The 15824-nt window shown below is 37.8% G+C and overlaps 1 protein-coding gene across 4 annotated transcripts in view; it reads right to left on the bottom strand.

The window, feature by feature from the left end:
* The window catches only part of RGS17 (regulator of G protein signaling 17), a 68088-nt gene that overhangs the window by 47428 nt on the left and 4836 nt on the right, over nucleotides 1–15824 (bottom strand). Inside the window, exon 1 of one of the 4 annotated variants that reach the window (XM_069852113.1) lies at nucleotides 14820–14906. The exons of the other annotated variants lie outside the window; for them this stretch is intronic. The gene's annotated coding sequence lies outside the window, so the exon portion shown is untranslated. Of the gene's footprint in view, nucleotides 1–14819; nucleotides 14907–15824 lie in introns of those variants that run through there. 4 annotated transcript variants of the gene reach the window in all.

Raw genomic sequence — 15824 nt, 5'->3', positions numbered from 1 at the left:
ATTCAGAGGCGAAATCAGAGCTCAAGTTATAGAATTTGTAAATAGTTGGTTGGGAAAAAAACAAACCTATATTGAGAGAATGCATTTAGAGTTCTTCTTGTACCCACACCATGTTTGCTTCCTTTTTATGATGTGAACAAATAACCTAAATTTAGCTCTGATTAACTGATTGCTACTGATTCATTTGGCTACACCTGGTTATTTTACATCAGAAAACAGTGTTCCCTCATAGCAAGTTATGTATTTAACTTAAAATAAATACTAACAAAAGCTTTTTAGGTTGCCAAAGCTTTTCCACTTAATAAAGCAATTATACTTGAATGGCAATAGGATGAGATTTCTCTGGGAAAGGCACTGGGTTATACTCTTCTCCCTAAAGCAAATACATGGTAGATAGAAGCAAGGAGGTTATTCTAAGTATCTCACAATGAGAAGAATAAAAGAATATTTAGAAATTTTGACAATATAATCTCTTTTGTTACAGACATCTAGGCTACATCTTTTAATTATCTCATCCCCTTTTGACTACACCAGTAGACAAGTAGATAATTTAATTGAAGGAATGGGATCCCCTGGGCATACTGGGGAAGAAAAGCTAGAGCTTTGCTCAGTCAAGTAGTGCCAAATAGTCCAGGAGTATGCAGAGAAATATAATATTATAATATCCAGTACTTTATTAAAATAATTATAATAACTGAGGTTTAACATAAACCTATGCAAAAAGAAATCTCGTATGTGGAAACAATAAGCTGTCATACAACTACTCCTGTCCATGCCTACAGTAACTAAGTGACCACAAACAAGTCCACTGAATATTATAATAAGTTATTTAGTCCTAATTGCACCTCAGCACATGAACCGTCTGCATGGTTTCCTCTGGATAACTGATGTGTCAGGGATGCAAAACTGAGTGATACACAGTGACTGTTGCCTGAGAAGTTCTGCTTCAAATATTAAGAAATTTCCCTGGTACTGCATTCACAAGATAAGTATCTATTACTTGTATAGCTGCTTTCTAGGGGGTTTGAATCATAAATACATGTAGGAATTGCCTGTCACCATTTGCTATCCCTTTACTCACATACTGGACAAGCTATATAAACTGGTATTTTAAAATGAGAAAGTGAATAGTGAGCAGTAAGCTTTACATAGCCTTTACATGTTTGAGAAGACACAACATTTAAAGAGCAGCTGCAGTGTACATGGAAGAGTAATAACTTTAACCAGTGACTCAATAAAGCTGCCTAGATGTATTTCTGGTTTAACTTTGTCTTAGCTGTTGTAAAGCCACAGTTTGTTTGGTAAGAAAAGCAGCTTTATGCACTTGCACAGAATTTCCATCAGCCTCCAAGTGCCTGAGATATGAATCAGGTTCCCAAATAACCTCGAAAGGAAAAGAAATTTAGGGTTCCTATAACTGGTTATACAAACACAAAAGTGCATAAGGGTTTGGTGGGATTTATTGCACAGTCAAGCAGAAAACCACCAAGCGAGGATTTAGAGCACATGTTTTTCTTGAATCTCCTAGATGTCCCCAGTTACAATTATATATTTCATATTAGGTACAGTTAAAGGGCTACTTTTTGTTTGTTTGTTTTCTTACTCTTTCCTTTTTACGATGGGAGAAATCAGGGACAAAGTTCTTTACACAGAATGGATAGTCCTTGCGTTTTTTACTTCTGTTAAGAATGAAGGAATGGTATAGCACTCAGATTTTTGCCTTATTTGCTTTGATATTGATTTGCTTCAAGAAGCTTGATATTGAGAACTGAGATGTCAAACCGCTGTAGAACAAGCAGAAACAAAGTGATTACATCTATCAAAAGCTAAGCAATAGCTTGGATACATTGTACTTCCTAAATGAGTCAGGATCACTCCTGGTCAAATACAGAGGCCAGTTTACACTCAGTTCCTTACTGAAGAGGAAGACATATGCCGTGATGCAGGAGTTTGCAGGTACTCGCCTTGTTTTCCCTAGCAAAAGCAGTTCTGTTAGCTGTCTCAGCTTTTCTGCTCCTTTCCTCTGTGCTCCATCTTCCCTTCCATTGCTTCATTGTTATTTAGAGACTGGTTATGCTTCTAGCCTCAGAGATGCCTATTGTAAGGCTCTAGTGGAAGTTAGTAGCCACTTGACAAAAAGAAATATGGTTTGTTCTCATTATGTCAGGAAACTGCTATCCTGAGTCAGTGAGATTAAGAAGCCATGTAATTTTAATGGATTGACCTCAGACTTGAGGAATAATCTCAGTCTGGTTTCTTGTTGTAGCTATGCCTTTCTAGAAGTTCAGCTCTGAAAGTCCATTAGTTCAAGTGAGTTTATGGAAGCCTCATTCAAAAGAATAATACTTCAGTCTTCAACTCCGAGCAGATTCTGTTACCAAAATAATACGAAAGAGGTTCAAAGTTTTTCATACCATGCTAAATGGTGTACGCTATTGCTCGTTCAAACATTTTCTTCAGTGACAGCTGACATCAATTATCCTGAGAGCACACTTGCAGTTTACATGGGTTATGTCAGTATGCTTGCTTTGGGAAAGGCAGAAGGACAATGTCTTTAAAAAAAAAAAAAACAAAACCTCAAACCTCATGTACTGTAACTTCTCGAAAACCTGAATTTCTCTAAATCTGGAGTAACTAATCCATCATCTTCCAACTACCATTATTCTAACCTAGATACAAAATAAACATTAGCCTCCTTCAGATTCAGATGTTACTTTTATCAAATAGGGGCAAAAAATTACTTTTTTTGATGTGATAATCAAAATGTAGACCAGAGAAAATCAGAAACTATAATAGATGGAGAATTGAGGTAATATATAAACAGTTAATCATTCTTTAGAAATGCTTGCCAAATTTTCCTAGTAATAATGCTGTCACTGTGGAAGATAATTTAATAGACAGACAGGACAGGAAAACCAGTTTGCTTCTAATGGCATTGCTATGGTGTAATGGGGCTAAGATGGCTGTATTCAAGACAGATGCTATTATTTGCTCTAGTTTTACCATAAGTGACACTATGATATTTCCAAAATCAAGCCTGAAAGCCCATTAAAAGCATCTTGCTGGTTTGACTCATTACAAAATGTAGGAATTGGTTTTTTGAGTCATGTTGAATGGAGAAGCTTTCAGAACACTCAGTATGATGATCCCTGGCTTTTACAGCAAAGTACAAGGCAAACTTAGTGGTCTAGTGACATGCTTTTATCACCCTTTCTCTTTTAATGGTGTGTCCTTTCCCCTCTAAGTTGTTGCAGCAATGGATCGAAATGTTGCTTGCCCATTAATTCATTGATTCCTGTTTCTCTGCATTTGTGTCACTTTCATGGAAGGCTCATAGCAGTTGGTCAGTCTGTTAGTTTCACAGATATTTGCATGCTTTTTAACTGAAGAAATGAATTCTGTGCTCCAGGTGCAATCCTGGTAATTGAAGTTTAATTTAACATAAAAACCTCTCTCTACTGCACTTAGGCTTTAACAGTGTTCCCTTACAGTAAGCCATTGTATTCCCCTAAAGGACCACACTGCCTCTTTATTTGATTTTTCTTTCAGGGCTCATCTTCACTGCTCTCTCATATTCTAAAATCTGTCAGTGTACAAGCAGGACACTCCTTTCAGGAAAAAAAACCCAAAACCAAAACCCAGCAGTGTAGAGTTAGTGTTTACCTTAACTAGGTAGAAATCCTGGTGATGGAGATGACACTTTGTCAGTGTGTCCAACTCTACATAGAAGGCAGCATGCAATCCTGCTATGATCCACATCTGGCAGTGTGTCAGTAGATAAGCCAGAGGCATTTTAACAGCAAGCGTTCAGATTCCACTACAGAACACAAGCTTTAAACTTTCTACAACAGCCATTCACCGCATCTTTAGTGAATAGTTAATAAAGGAAGCTCCACTTGTGCCCAAATCAGCCACCATCCCTACTTTATCAGAGATAGTTAACAAACTTGACACCTAGCTACGCTAAAATTTAAGAAGCCTGACTAAATTGTTGCTTATTGTCTTTTAGTAAGTTATTTCCTCCAATAGGTTTTGGAAAGTACAGGTTGTGAAATGATGTATTTCAGTTATTAATGTACCGAATAATTTTTCCATTTCATAAAACATAACTATGAATTTAAAATCTTTCCAGTTTTGAATTGAGTGACTTCAGACTTCACACTTGCATGAAGGTTGCATCAAAGAGGATGTAACTGTTACCAGATAAAAAGCTAGGAGATGCAAGAAATACAGATTAAGTCCTTTCAATGCTCATCATGAACTTAAACCTTGCTTTCTAAATCCAGGTGGAAGAACAAGTGATTGACTATTGGATGAGCAGAGAAAAGTCTTTTCTTTTTACTAGACAGTCAGAAAGTCAAGCTTGGACTCAAGACACAGATTTTTAAGATTCTGCAGCACTTAGACAAATAATGAGAGATATACAAAAAATGCAGACAACCAGAGAAAAAAAATTAACTTGTAAAAATTTGCTATTTGCATTTCTCTAAGCTGCTGTGCAGGGCCACAACAGTGGACCTTTCTGCATTAAGGGAGCCCCATCTGGAAATACCAAAAGGGTTGTACATTTTCTGTTTCAGTCCTGCAATCACTTTTAGACAACAGCTTTCATCTCCCATACATGAATCCTGTCATACTAATAATTTCACAAACTAGGCGAGCATACAGTCTCTCTTGTCTCTTCCACGAGTCTCTGGAATGGGGAATGACAGATAATCCAGATATGTTAAGCAGTTTCCTAAATCCATCCACATTCTGCCTCCACCAGCATGGGCCCTGACTCCAGGAAGTAATTTCCTTACAGTCTGGTTTGATGTTTCTACAGCATTTTGAAGATTAAAAACAAATGGTCTCTTTTCAGGAAGCAACAATTTCAGAATTGCGTGATAAAATTGTCTGGTGCAACGTGCCATTTGCTTTTAGAGTTTTGGTGGTTTTTTCCCTCCTAGAAAGGAACAGCCTTTTGTAAAGTACCTGGGCATCTGCAATACCTTGACAGGATGAGACACCTCAGAATAAATTCCCAAAGTATGAGGCTTCTTGGCAGCTTTGGTCAACTTAAGTCAAAGTCATTGGTCTCCTGCTTTCTGGTGATGTGTTTCTACCATGTGGTAACCCAAATCAAGTAGGTGCCATGGCAGAAAACTAACTCTGTAGAGACAAATTATTATCTGTCAGGTGGATTAACTCTCTCAACTGATGGTCACTTACATGTGGCAGTGACAGAGGAGCAACAGTTCTGGCTTAGACTGGCTTAAGCTACTGCAAAACCAGGAGTGGAGGACTAGGACCAAGAGAGAGCTTATGGTGTCCCTTCCCAGGATTGAGAAACCCAGTGTGAACTGTAAAATGACTGAGCCACAGTCCTCTCCTAGATTTAGGACCCTGAGTCATCCCTTTCAAAAAAACCACTAAGGACTAGGATGTGTTTTGAGAAAAGAAATGGTAGATGTGCTTTCATGCTTTTATTCAATATTGCAAAGATTAAGTAATGTAGCTGCCTCACTCTTCAGCACTTAGAACAGGTCAGAAATCAAGGTATTTCTGATCCCAGGTGAACACTGTGATGGTGGGTACTTTACTGCCTCCCTGGCTAATTACTCTTTAATTGTTTGATGCAGTTTTGGGTAAGTTATTTTTAAAACAGCATAGCGCCAACGGCAACAGTGGAGACCATTTCTCCTTTTGAATACTTTGACACAACTGGGGATTAGGCCAAGCCTCTTGTGCTGGGGAAGGGAAAGTCTGAACTTCCTCAGATTCAAATGGGATGAATCCCAGTGTGTCACATCCTGGCCAGAGCTATGTCTCCTACTTCATTTTAGGAAAGAAGTATGGAGAAAATGGCAACATTTTTGGTCAGGGTAGGACACATGATACAAGCACAAAACTTTCTTCTGACTAGCCTCCTTCCCTGGCTGTGTTTTGGAATGACAGCTTGTTTCTGTCTTGTGTTTTGTGATCAGCTCAGCTATTTTAGGGAATGAGAAACACACTCTCTGCCTGTCTCCTAGAGTGAGATCCTCTGGGATCTCAGGCAGAAAACATGTCCTGATGAGAGCTGGCTGTGAATTAGCTGGAAGCAGTTCCAAGCATGTATAATAGGCACTCAAGGCACCTGACTGGGAAAATCCAGGTACCTGAGAGTGTGAGGGGAATGGTACATTCTGCGTTCTTAGATACAGTGGACTGAAAGCCAACTAAGTCCTTGTTTAGATGCCCAGTCTCTGCAGCAGATTGGGGCCAAGGTGCAAAAAGCAGCTAAAGTCACCCTGTCTCGAGTAAACAAGATAAACTTTTCCTTGTCTATATCTGTGCTAGGTCAGGTCAACCTATGCACAAATACCTCATCCAGGAAGGCAGCATGGAAAATGAAGCTGTAGGAAATGTTTAAATTAAGTGAAATACTTTAATTGCATTTTTTTTTGTTCTCTTCTGTCTAAAAATTTTATTTTCCTCAAAAAGAATGACAATTACTAATGCCTCTATTCCTAAAAATATAAAAATCTTAGATTTGATCCCAGAATGTATATTCAGACATTACTGAAATGGCCACTTTCAGTTTACCAGAGTGTTGGTACTCTGGACAGCAGTGTTGGCAATAACTATGCTTCTGTAGTATTTATGCAGAATTGATGAAAAATAATATTAGGGAAATTCTAGATGGTGAAAATGGCTTTTTTAAAAAATAATGAAACTAAGTAAGTTTTAAAATGTTAAGGATACTGATAGGACACAGTGAAATTTTAATTATCTTTAACAGCAATAACATCTTTGGGATATTTGCAGTTGGCTCAATAGTAACTTCCTCCTTTTTACCTTAGTCCTGTAATAGAAAGCGTGCTGTGCATAAGAAACACCTCCAGGGGATTTGACACTTAAGGAAAACCTAGGAATGGCACGAGCATTTATTACTACCAAAAGTTGCTTGCCTTCTTTCTCTCCGTGTGCAATTTGCGGAGCCAAAGAAAAAATAGCTTTGGAAAAGCTGATCTTTCTATTCAAGGAAGTGGTCTGCTCCTGCCTAGCCAGAGGTGTCTTATTTTGAGTGTGGGGTAGGATAAGTAAGGAGGAGACAGAATAGGAGTGTTATATACTTGTTAGTTCTGACCTTCTGGTATCTCCAGATCAAGGAAATTTAGTGGAATGGCTCTGAATGCCTCAGGAGGAAATTCTAGTTGCAGATAGCGAAGGGAAGTGGAACCTGGTTTTTGTGGGGTTTTTGTGTTTTTTTTGTTGCTTTCCTGGTGTTGTCCATATGTCATTATGTATTGCATATAAAGGAATCATTTTAACTTTAACACCTTTTTTAAAAGCAGGACTTGTGTAATATCTTTCTTAATATTCAGGCTGAACAAACAGCTCCTTAAATGGACTGAATTTCTCAGATGCTACAAATAACTTCTAATAATCAAAAGTTATTAGATATCAGCTTTTATTTTTAAAAAGTGACCATAATACATTCCTTCCATTCCCCTCAGTCCTTACTATACAATTTTTCAGCATCTCCTTCTTCCTTTTCTAGCTCTTTAATGCTAGATGTTTTGCCCACATGTTCCCCTACTGTTTTAAGTCTACACTGACACCCATGTAGTGAGTTTACTCTTGGTGAGATCTTGCTCTTTTCAGCCTGTCACCCACTAGTGAATGGCTTTCTTCTCCTTGATGCTTCACTGGCAATTTATATTCATTTGATAGAGAAAAAATGTCTTTATCTCACCTCCAAATTTTCCTCCGTGCTCTGTACTATGATCTTTCAATTCACTTTGTTCCCAACCTTTTAAACTTCAGTCATCATCAAATCTTCTCTCCTTCATTTATCATCACATCTGCTGCAAAACACTGTTCATTTTTCTGAGATCTGAAATCCCTCTCTTCTTCCCATTTCCATAGCAAAAAGCCTCCCCCTGCCTCCAACCTTTACTTTTCAGCACACTCTCTCCTATTTCCATACTTCTGAGACTGTATCACTGTAGCCATTTAGTTCACCTTTTCTTTGCTAATTTCTTTTTTTATTCGCTTACTAGTATGCAGATTCATGTTCTCACTTCAGTCCCCTTCATTGCTATCATCCATTATCATCTCAGTGCCTATTATGCCTGTTTCTTGCCCTTTCCTCACTTTAAAGGTCCTTTTAACATCTTTCCGTTCTCTCAGTCTGTGCCGGTTATTACCACTGCCCTTGAGATTTGTTCCTTTCCTGGAAGACCTGGATAGCCAATTCTGAAGTGTATACACTGTAAAATTTTCTGTAGACTAACCCTGTCAATAATTCAGTCTTGCTGTTCCACAAGTTCAGCAGTTCTTGCCTCAGGATGTAAGCAGGGAAACAGCTGGAGAACCAAGGGCAAAAGGCTCACAATGAACATAAATGTGGCATAAAAAGTTCTTTAGATCTTATGGAAGGGCTGTATGGAAGGCAATGAAACAATATTTAGCATCTCAATAGAAGATTCATCCCACTTAGTGAATAGGATAAACTTCTGTTCTCTGTGGAGCTGACTCAAGCACTTCCTCCTGCAGGGAAATTTTTTGTAGTTTTTTTGGAAACAACTAGTCAAAGTTAAATTGAACCGTCTGCATGTTTTGTCACAAAGTAAGATTTTGCAGATTTTTCTGCTAGGATGGAGGCCTATGTTCATGTTCATTGTTCCATTACGCGAAAGCATAGGAAGGAGTTCTGCTTTGCAATTACTGATTTGGACTAATATATTTCCTTCCTCAGACAGACCTGTGGGCAAGGGCTATGATACATTTAAGCAGAGTATTTTTTATTCTGCCTTTCAAGATACAGTAGCACCAAGCACCTTAAGGAACTGTATGACTGCTCTTACTGCCAGAAACCACACCCAGCCACTGAACCTCTATACCGCCAAAGACCTACTTCTAACTTTCCTGTTCTCACTAATATTCTGGAAAAGGTTTTAGATACTTCTCAAAGAAATTCTAAATATCTCAGGACTTCCTGAATTTTCTTTCTCTGGCTTCACCTAACTTACAAACTTATTGCTGTAGTTCTGTTATGAAAGACAACTTCTGGAGAAAGATTACGAAGATACTGGAGAAAGATACTCTTGACTATACAATACTCAAGCTATAACTTTTTTCTTTGTCCCATGCAATCTCAAGTAGGTGAACCAAAGCATTTGCATTACACAGTTGTTCTTGCTGGAACCTTGCTCTTCTAGATTAATAACTAATATTTTGTTTATATATCTAGTCCTACAAGATGCCAAAATTGAGTAGCACTTTTAAGTAAATTAGAGAAAAGTTTCCTGAAAAAGCCATTTCGTTACGAGAAGAGAAATTATACTGATACTGAAGCTTTCTTGTATTCAAATCAACATGGAAATGTATTTTGGTGATACAGAAAACAAGACGCAGCCTCTCAAAAGGTTCGGGACTATGTAGGTAGTATGTTATGTAGGTGAGTCTTTTCTTAAACACGTGATCTCATGTGTTTTGCTACCACTATTCACAGCAAGAATTGCACTGTGTCATAGCACTGAAACTTACACAGGACACTTCTATGTTTTTTTTAAGGTGTTACCTGCACCTTGAATACTCCTTAGCAACGGTTTCTCTTTTCATAAATGGGAGTGACAGGATGCTCGTTGGAGTAGTCATGCAGCCTACTGCATTCCTGCTCTGGGGAGCTCCACAGACGAATTTATGAACGCAAATGGCTGGAGGAAGGGTTTTGTAGTTGGAAGGATTGCTGCTGCCTGACACTAGAGCCCCCTTTCTTCACAAGATACAATCATTTTGGATTCTGAGGGTTCTCTCCATCTTCTGATATATGTTTGACTTGAAGAGCATTACTGGGTCAAATATTTAAAGGGAAGGGAGAGGAGTGTGTCAGATGGACAAACGGAAGGGAAGTAAACCAATTTAATATGGATGTCTGCATAAGAACAAATAGGGAATAAGCTGTTTGAATAAATGTGGCTGGAAATGAGTAAAAGGTTTTGAACAGGATCTCTGGAACAGCCTTTGAGTAAGAATAGATGTAAAAAGAAAACAAACCCCAAACCTTCCTGCTTTTAATATGAACTTGATCCAGAAAAGGGAGGAAGGGTAAGAACTGGTTGCTGGAAACAGCTGGAGATTGGGATGTAATTAGCCTTCAGCCTATGTTCCTATTTTCCAATGTTCCTAAACTACTACTAAGCCACCTGCTGGAATTGTCCATACTAATGAAAAGCAGTCTAATCCAGAGAGCTGTGAGCACATGCTGCCAGCCTGGTTCGATAGCAGCTGATTTGCTTGGCACTCTGCTGGATACACCCTGTACCTTAGAGGAAAGGACTGTAGCGCAATTTAAGTCTCTCACCTAGATAGCTCAGGGTTTAACACAGGACAAAAAAGAAAGTCTGCTCTATGAACAGAACTCAGTTTGGTTTTTAAACATCTAATACTGTTTTTAGTTGATTCCTGTTAGTATCTCACGGTACAAGGTGCAGTCAAAGTCAAGATGTCTCTAGCTTTCAGTCCCCTAGTCGTATATGATCTCACTGCTCAGCAGAAGAATTTCTACTTAACAGAGCCTAAATAGAGCCTTGCAATTACATGTTTAAAATACGACTGATGGCTAGAATTGCATGCAAGAACTTTTTTTCCCCCATGGGAATCCATTGAAGCTAATGGAAAAACGTGTTATGCTTTAATAGCAACTAAATTATTTGTAGTCTTAAAAACCCTATGCACCTTAAACCAACTAAATCCCAGCTACAGCTAGGGCTGCAATAAATTACACTTTCAGACTAATTTAGTCATCTTACATTAAAGTTCTTTTAGACCATATTTACTTCAGTTCAAAAATACCTTTCCCCACATCTTTAAAAGGACATGCAGTAACTCACTTCTTATGAAGAAATAAACTGCCTTGCATTTACTTGGACCATCAATACGCTTCAGGGTCAAGTTACTGGAGGAGCTGACTGGTGGTAACTTCTGCCACAGCACATGGATGTGTTCTGTCACTGTGGTAAGCAGAAGGCAATTAATTCAAAGTATCTTGGGCTAAAATACAAAGAAATATGTAAAATATATGCTGATGTAGACTGATTAAAGCATCTCCCCTAACCAAGCTCTGCTCAAGCCCAAGAACACAGTGTTGTTAAAATTCAGTGTACTCTGCAGTTATAAAAGGTATGCTGCATTCTTTACTAGAATTAGGCATGAGTTGACTAGTTAGTCCACTCTCTATTAGTACCTGGAAAAACATTTTCTTCTGTGTATTATAACTCAGATGTAACAGAATCCTTTACCATAAAAAGTAACAATCAGGTCAAAAGAAATGTGGATAGAATTTTTTATACATAATGTGTTGTTTGACTAAATTTACTGTATTGGAGTTACCTCATTTTATGAGGTTGACAGATCTACAGAGAATGGTTTAACAGATCACAACAATCTCAGACTGTTTTAAAGAACTGATGAGCTGAATATCAAGAGAGATATGCAGAAGGCATCAAGCTACCTGCTATATGTCCCTATTTTCTCCTTCTGACTTGAAATGGAGGGCCACATTGCCCAAATATCCAAAGGCTTCACATTTTTAAAGTCTTTTGCTTACTGAAGATTTTTTTCTAACGTGGCCATAAATAATACCTTTCATATTATATTCAAGTTGCACACTCAAGGGAACAGTGTAATTATATTGGATGGGGTTTGCTCTGTTCATTTTCAGAATGTGTAAGAATATTTGTTTAGGAAGACTGACTTCTGATTCAACTGCAAATTCCCATTTTTGTCCTGGAGATTTTCTGAATCTTAAGCTCTCTCTGATTTTTTATATATGAAAATTACTTTTGGAAAGAAGAAGCTGTCAAGCAGAGTGGGAGACAAGATTCCTAATGTTAGATTTTGACCCTTGAAAACAACAAGAATTTTTAATTTTGCCCTTTATATTTAATTTCTGAATCTAGCATTATTTTACTGTGTGATCTGTAATTGCTTAATTAATATGTAACTCTATTTCATTTCTGTGAAATATCAGTGCTGTTAACTATGTCCCAGCATGCAGAGGTGGTGTGGTAGGTTGAAAAGTGAGCTTGTAGAAAAGAACGCAGGGTGGAACAATTATCTTAAAAGACTTACTAGGTCTAAACCCCATAAATCTGAAAATACAGTAACAGCTTTTATTCTGCAATTTTTCTCATTGCTAACTAAACTGTCTAGATTCTCAAGATAATAATAACATTGACAGTCCCTTTCTCTTTAACTGTTTTGAGCTCTCTGGATTCTCTGTTTCCTTACAAGTTCCTAAAATGTCATCTGCTTTTACACATTGTATGAAACCAGGTCACAGTATTTGTCAAAGCATTATACACCTGGCTAAGAAAAATGCTCAGTAGGAGTCACATACCACAAGGTAAATAATATTCCTATTACACCATGCACATACAGGTATCAGCCACTCCCCCTTCACAAATTTTACGCTTTCCTGCTGAATATGCTTGAATGATTCTCTCTCCTCTTAGGCATGAAATAAATAAATATTGACCATAAATATTGACCATCTTATCCCAGAGACCTGATAGACTCTTAACAGTAATAAACACATGGAGGGCTTGAATGAGCTCAATATAATTAAAGCCATTCAATATGAGTTATGCTACATACATTTTTTTTAACTACATATGAGATTGACATGACATGCAGTTATATTAATACTTTATATAAGATTTCCAATTTGATGGCTGAAGTTGATGGCTATATTGTGTATATAAATGTGATCATTTCTGTTAGTACCACAACATTGTAATCGTAGAATAAACATGATAAAAAATCAATATGATAAACATTAAATGTAGCAAAACTTGATAAATCTCAGTCCAAAATTTAAAATAGGGAATAATTATTAAGCATGTGTGTTTCTAATTGGATTTTTTATGTTCTTCTACACAACTTGACAACCTTCCCCTCCACTGTGAATGAAACTGAAGGAACTATAAAAATCACTATTGTTTATAGTAGGCTAATATCAAGGGAACAAAATCAGCTAATGAGAACAAATCACTGACTTAATGTGATCTGCATCCATTGGTAAGTAAATGATAACAAATGTGGATTTACTTTGGTTGAATCTAATATCATATGCCTAAGAAGAAAGGATGCAGACCAAAGTCAGAGGCTGCAAGCTATAACCTGAAGAGATTTGATGTCTGTACTGAAAAGCTAAGCAATTCCAGGGCCTGATCGCTGGCTCTGAGGCCAAATGGCCAATTTACTTATATTTGTATAATCAGACTGACATGCTCTGGATAACATGACAGCCTCATACAAGCATTCTATTGGGAACATTCCCTGGACTGTGGTTACTTTCCAGCTGTGTCTGGGACCATTCTAATAATTTGGTGTGTAAATGATCACAGCATCATAGAATGCCTAGGTTGGAAAATACCTTTGAGATCATCAAGTCCAACTGTACCTGTCCACTACTAAACCACATCCCTAAGCAGATCAAGCTCTGGTGCACAAGCACAGGCTTTTGTTATTTTACAGAGACATAACCTGGGAGAACTGAGAGTAATGGCAAGTAAACAAAGTACTCAGTGCAATTCTGCAACTAAAAGAGCCGTGCTACCTTGGCTACATAAAGCCAAAATCTTAGACAGACATGTGAAAGCCATGTCACTCCTGTATTTTTCAGTGACTGCTATTGAAACAACAGTTTTGATATTCTTAGATGAAGAGGGTTATTGATCAGTTGAAGCAGTTTTAAGAAAAGCTGAGACAACAGTTGAAGGCCTATGGAAAATATTTCACAGTAAATGCCCTCAGGAGCTATTTAGCTTAAAAATAAAAAAGAATCAGGAGTGGATTTCTCAGTTTCTGAGTAGTCTAAACCGCAGGATGCAAGATGACATACAGATAGTAGAGGTAAAATAAGATCATTTCCTTACACAGGGCTCAGTGTCACTTTAACTAGATTTTTTGAGCATCCAACCTTTATCAGATATCTCTACTCTATACAGAAATTCGCGGTACAGACATAGGTTTTAAGGCGGATACTTGATATGGATGATTCTGCAGAGAGCTCAGGACAAATCCAATAAACAGTCAGATTTCTGTGTAGTAAATCATATACCAAATCACTGACCGATATCCAGTCCTACGTGAGCTATCAGCTCTTATAACTTCCTAGTTTATGAAGTTGCTGCATTCACTGGGTAGAGCCATTCCTTCTATACTCTTCAAGATCCTCACTACATGAGTAAGTACTTGATTTTTTTGTGGTAGCTCTATGATTTGATTTTACATATCAAATAATCAGGCATAGAATTTGAAAACATCCTTGTCTATTCTGGTCAGAACGATGCTCACCACATACCTGACACTGATTATTATCATCAGTATTTTGTTTTTTTCCATTGTGAAGGTCAGGAAGTGTTTACAAAAACCTTTGAACACATAAAATACATAAAACAGTTAAAAAATTGCTACAGATCAAACTGTGGCTACCAAATTATCAGATATACCAAGTTGTATCAGTTAGACTATCAGATCATTATATGACAGCTGCATTCTGACAAACTAGTTAAGACTTAGGCATCAAAATCATTTGCAGACATATTTGTAAGCCATTCTATCTGACTGGTAAAAAATAACTTATATATCTCACTCTTTCCAAGCCCATCTTAAAAGCTATGAAGTATCTGATTAATGCTGTAGGACTTCGTAATTTCTGAAGATAATAAGATTTGGAAATAAAAGTACTTTTTGGACACTGAGTAATTATGACTACGCTTCCCACCTACATTCATTAAAACAGGGCTACTTGTGAAGCCCTTGTACAGGAAGTTATTACTCACTGTTCTTGATTTTCCTCTGATGCAAATCACTGATGAGGCAACATCTACACCACCCAACGGTCTGGTGCAACGTGAATACTGGAAAGCACTAGCTGCCTGCAGAGCTGTCATAAGTTGGATTGGGTAAGAAACTCCTTACTTCAGAAGGTTGTTTTCACTACATAAATGATAAACAGTAGCTGCGGTATTAAAAATTTACTACACATTTCCATCTAATTTAGGCTTTTAGGATATCAGTGTGCATATGGTGACACTAGCCCAGCAGTGGCACTGCGAGAAACATGAGGATTTTCTGAAGCTCCTTGTGATGTGCTTAGGGTGCAATTGCCTCTTGGGGTGCCCAGTGTTTTGATCTCTCTCATTTGAAAGCTGTCTGAACTACAGTAGGCATAGAAGTGCTGTGATAAAGATACCATGACAGTCTTCATCAGTGCTTCCTGTGGGTTAATTGCCTTATCTCCTAAGATTATTTTACTATAACTTACATGAGTTGTTGATAAACGAAGGCATTGTTACAGCATGCCACAGCACAGCAAAACAGCCCAAACCATATCCAGCCTTCCTGCAACAGTAAGACCATGTCTTGCTTGAACTTACGCTCACCTAAAATGATAGACTTTTACAGCAGGGAGCTGAGACAGAGTGGCACTCTCCCTTTAAAGCCAGCACTACTCTGATATACTCTCTGTACATACAGAATCAGGGCTATATAGTGGTCCAGCATGGGATCCCTCTCATATTTCAGCAAGCAAAGAGCTCACATCAGTGGCAGCTAAGCTGCTTTAAACAAAGGTGCTTTGGTAGCAGAAGCTGCATGTTTGTGTTAATTCGCTGCTCGCTAATTTACTCCCTTTCTCACTGAAGAAATAAGGCTAAATATATAGTATTTTTGCATGGAGAGAGATTATGCAGTGCAGGTGTGGTGTTTAAAATGTCTGAATGTCTCTAAGTAATATGCAGTGCTTGGCTTTAGGATGTAGGATTTTTTTAACCTTTTATATCTAT

This window comes from Phaenicophaeus curvirostris, chromosome 2, assembly GCF_032191515.1.
Source record: "Phaenicophaeus curvirostris isolate KB17595 chromosome 2, BPBGC_Pcur_1.0, whole genome shotgun sequence".
NCBI classification, from domain to species: Eukaryota; Metazoa; Chordata; class Aves; order Cuculiformes; family Cuculidae; genus Phaenicophaeus; species Phaenicophaeus curvirostris.
The sequence above is the reverse complement of the archived record's forward strand: the minus strand, read 5'-3'. Positions and strand labels throughout refer to the sequence as shown.